The 5,000-nt window shown below is 44.7% G+C and overlaps 1 protein-coding gene across 1 annotated transcript in view; it reads left to right on the top strand.

The window, feature by feature from the left end:
* The window catches only part of LOC308159487 (zinc finger matrin-type protein 4), a gene marked incomplete at both ends in the record, with an annotated part of 46,964 nt that overhangs the window by 22,265 nt on the left and 19,699 nt on the right, over positions 1 to 5,000 (top strand). The gene's annotated exons all lie outside the window — the stretch shown is intronic.

Raw genomic sequence — 5,000 nt, 5'->3', positions numbered from 1 at the left:
CTAGGTAATACTACCAGTGGGAGAAACAGGAGACTGCAACTTAAACATGAACAGAAAGATCCATTTTAGATAAAGTAGAGTTATGAAAGAAAAGAACCTGCGAAACTTCAACACCTTATGACCTTGCAAAATGAAGATTTAATCATTCCTAGTTTTTTTGTGAGAGCTCTGTGTGTTCCTGAAAGGGGGTTAATTACCAGGCCATAGGGGTGCTGACCTGCTGTTGCAGTGAGACAGCAGCTAGCTGTACAGCTGTAATTAGGAAGAGAAAGAGAGAGTGAGAGTGGCGTTCTGCTGAGAAAGCGGAGCGCACCTTGCAGAGTTCTAATCCCTTACCCAGGGCAGGCTATTTGACTTACAGGAGTTAAGTCAGACATGTTTTTCTAACCATATCAATGTCTGACAAACACACTGCCCTCTTGTCTCCTCTGCTCTTTGTTCCACTTACCAGTTGTCCCCTAGGACACGCGCACGCACGAGCTCGCACACACACACACACACACACACGCACACACACACGCACACACACACACACACACACACACACACACACACACAAACACACCCCCATCCAGTTCACAAACACTTTGAGGACACAGCTGGTGGAAAAATAAAGCTAATCAAACTAACTCAGACTCCCTCTCTCTGAGCCAGAGGACAAGATGGAGTCACTCCAACTGTGGTCAGCAAATCCCGTCCGACCGACAGCCTCCTAAGTGAAGAGGGCTTTTGCTCTTCCCTCCATCGATATGTCCATAATTCTCCATAATACTGTAGAGAAAAAGAAAATTAGTCCTGGGATCAATTTGCCCTTCAACTCACAAACCATGCAAACACGAACGCTTTTTAAAGCGAAGCACAAGGATGAAAAGAGGATAGAGCAACCTCTAACAAGACAAATAAGTAGACACAAATAAACTGTGTTCTACATCAACACACTGACTGACGTATGGTGACTGATGAAGGTTGCTGAACTGAACCCCAAAGAAACAAGCTAGTCATGAATAGGTTATTACAGTGTAATTAACCTGATGACTACTAAATCAAGTGAAATTGGTAGCATTGTAACTGTTAGAAAGGTTCCAATATTCTAAGTTCATTATTATTATATTTGGTTATCATTTCCACCTTAAGAGCTAAGCTGTGCGTAATATCACCTGCCACCTTAAGTGCGCAGTGCATTCTGGGCCGCATTGATTCAGAACGGAGAATAAGTTGAAAGTTACCACAAGTTTCTCATGTTACAACTCCAATCATTTAGCATCGTTGTGCAGCATTACAGTGTCAATGTGCGTCACTGAATTACTAACCACATACACCCATTGTAGTGTTTGCAATCATCCTACCCATGCCTGAACTGTACCCTGTCTGAACCCACTAAAGAAACCTGAACACAAAGTCAATCTCCTGTCATGTGTGTCCTGATCGACGCCCCGGGGGCGAATGGAGCATACTCTCACTGAACTATTCACCTTATACAGTCCTTTCCCATAACCTCACTAACAGTAACACATCTATACACACCATCATGTATAGACCTAGTACATGTGGTCTCTGTGGCTCAGTCGGTAGAGCATGGTGCTGACAACGCTTAGGTTGTGGGTTCGATTCCCACTGGGACCATACTGAAATATATGCACTCGTTGCAATGTAAGTCACTTTGGATAAAAGCGTCAGCTAAATGGCATGCCTTGGTGGTCTTCGTGCAACACAAACATACACACACACACACACGCTGTGACCTACAGTAGTGGCTAGCATACGTCCACGTCCTGTAGTAAAGATCCACAGGAAACTGAGATGAAAAGGCGATAGGGCTCCTGAGGTGATGGATACATTTCTGATCTGCTGCCTCTGATCTGTCACTTCTTTCTGTTTCATCAACGTTTCCTTCTTATTGACCCAAGGGAAGTCTACCATAAAGTTTGGATTATGCATCAGTTTGTTGTATTTTCATCTCCTGACAGCCCTTTCTTATACTGTATGTATTGATGCATCAACGAGAACTTGAGAATGACAAAAGTGACTGAGCATCCAAATGAACTGCCAACATCTCTGCTTTGAGAAATGCCACGCAGTGTGTGTGTGTGTGTGTGTGTGTGTGTGTGTATGTGTATGTGTATGTGTATGTGTATGTGTGTGTGTGTATGTGTGTGTGTGTGTGTGTGTGTGTGTGTGTGTGTACGTGTACGTGTACGTGTGCGTGTGTGTGTGTGTGTGCGTGTGTGTGTGTGCGTGTGTGTGTGCGTGTGTGTGTGTGTGTGTGTGTGTGTGTGTGTGTTGGGAGGGGGAGGGGAGGGCAGAGAAACTAGGTCATAAAGGTGCTCCAGAAGAAAGAGGGGAGTGATCCGTTTTCCTCCCCCTCCTTCGCCCAGCTCCTCTTTCTCTCCGTATCATACCTGAGTGTGTGTGTGGGGGGGGGACTGAGGATAGGGAAGTGATGGATGGGGAACAATGTTTGTTTTCCACTCAAATTTTTCTTCTCTAATTCTATATCGGTTTTCTCCTTTGAATCAACACTTGAGTGTATATTTAACACTGTGAGTGTTCTAACTCCCTAAACGAGTGTGTTTCCCTCAGCTTCTCTGTGTGTATTTTTAGTCGTGTTTTCACACTCTTCCAAACATGGGCTGTGAATAATGGAGAGAATAGAGGGAGGAAGAGACAGAAGGAGCGAAGGGGGAGGAGAAATAAACACAATCAATTAGAAGTCTATTGTTAGGAGTAAGAGCAGGGTAAGGCTACATGTGCACACACACACGCACACACACACACACACATGCACGCACACGCACGCACACACACACACACACACATGCACACACGCACACGCACACACACACACACACACACACACGCACACACAGCCATCACACTGTCAGTCTGAGACACACCAAATAGGTCACATGTAAATGAGTCTTGGCAAATGGGTGTGTGACAGACAGAGAGAGAGAGGCATGGGGGGCAGCAAGTGGAGGAAAATTAGAGAGAGGAAAACGAAGAACGAGGCAGAGAGAAAATCTAAGAGAGATGGGGAGAGAGTACATTTTAACAACAGTAATGAGCTGTCACTTATTCAGATATCACTCAATGTCACAAGCTCTCTTTCACACACATACATATACACTCACACACAGACAGACACCTCACTGTCACAAGCTATTCACTAATAAATGTACATTTTAAACATTTAGCAGACGCTTTATCCAAAGCTACTTACAGTTAGAGATTACCCAGGTGCGATTTGAACTCATGACCTTCTGATCACCATTCCAACTCACTATCCACTAGGCCAGGCCATCACTACTCCACTAATAGGACTTCAGCCCATCATGTAACACCCACCAGTGAGTGATATACTTCTTTTCCCAGTTTCTTTGTTTCTTTTTCACCTGTCTCAAAAGTACAGAACTTTCCATTTGGGTCTAGACAGTACTGACAGGAGAGAGATAGACCAGACTGCTCTGAAATGTCTCAGTACCAAACACGGATCAGGGTGAGCAGCCCTGCCTTTAGTGTTGTTATCCTGGTACAGGCGGTAGTGGGTCACTGGAGTTGACTCAGAACCTTGGGAAGCAAGAGCCGGAAAGCACAAAGAGAGAGGGAGGAAGCAGCAGGAAAGAGAGGAGGAATAGCTGAAACCCCAGAGGAGGGTCAATGTGTAGAGAGGGAAGGAATAGCATAGAGAAAGGAAAACTGGAATAGAGCAGAGGGGAGGAAAAATAAACAGAAAGTAGGAGAGGTGAGGTGAGGTGAAAGAGACATTCTCCAGGGTACCAGAGCTCCCATTATACACACATAAATAAAGATTTCGTGAAATTGAAAGTAAAATTATTGCTAAGGTGATGCCAGACGCCTTGAAGGCATTCTCCCTCTGATTATTTCTGAGGATCAGACTGGCTTCATCAAGGGCCGGCATTTGTTTTCCAATATCTGAAGACTCTTAGATGTGATCTTCACTTCAGACTCCTCTCTCCCTCCTGAGGCGATCTAATGCAGGCCTTCGATCGATCGTGTAGAGTGGGAGTATTTATTTACGGTTTTATGAAACTTAATGACACGTTTATTTCTTGGATTAGACTACTTTACTCCTCCCCCTTGGCCTGTGTCACTACTAATTCTATCCGCTTGTTAAGTCGTGACGTGTTTCCGGGTCCAACGTTGCCTGAGGCGCTGTCTTCGAAATGGAGAAATAATAATAATAATTAATTATAGCGCTTTTCCGAGGCTCAAATACCCTGACAATATGGAGAAAACGGGAAAGTGCTGTGTCCCTTGTTGAATGAATAGATCCGAGTCTAAAAAACGATTAAACTGTCATTCTACCGCTGTAGTTCAGAGGTACTCTGGTGCGGAGAATTTCTGGTTTGGACTCGGAAATAGTTAAACGTCACTTTTGACATCAGACTTAACAAGCGGATACACTCCCCATACTTTCCACTATCTAGAGGGACATGTCAGGGGTGTCCGTTGTCGCCGTTGCTCTTCGCCATAGCAATTGAACCGCTCTCTGTAGCGCTCGAAGGGAAAGGGTATGAAATGCTATGAAAGGGTAGATTGTAAGCTTTCAAATGATGTGTCATACATTGAAATCTGATAATCTGAAGTTATGCATATTTGAATGTCGATACCCCCCAAATCAACAAACTGAGAAATTCGGCCTCAAAGTATTCACAGCCACTTTTTACAGGTAGGTAATGGGTGGGAACAAAAGCTGGTTAACTCCACCCCAACCACTCCCTCAAGACAACCACTCCCCCATTACACTACCTGTCATTATCTACCTGTCATCTGTCAGTGGGGTTGTCAGCTAACCCTCAGGAAACACACTTGCAGGGCTGACATGGCGCCTTGGAGAACACACTACACACTAGACAATTGGAAAAAAGAGGAAGCGAGGGAGAGAGAGAGAGAGTGGATGAACCGTATTAACAGACAGAGAGAGGGAGTGCAGAAGCTTTGCGAACAGAGAAGTGAGGAAGTGAGGGAGAGGCATGAAA

The sequence above is a fragment of the Nansenia antarctica genome (genome assembly GCF_963989245.1).
Source record: "Nansenia antarctica genome assembly, chromosome: 1".
NCBI lineage: Eukaryota > Metazoa > Chordata > Actinopteri > Argentiniformes > Microstomatidae > Nansenia > Nansenia antarctica.
The sequence above is the reverse complement of the archived record's forward strand: the minus strand, read 5'-3'. Positions and strand labels throughout refer to the sequence as shown.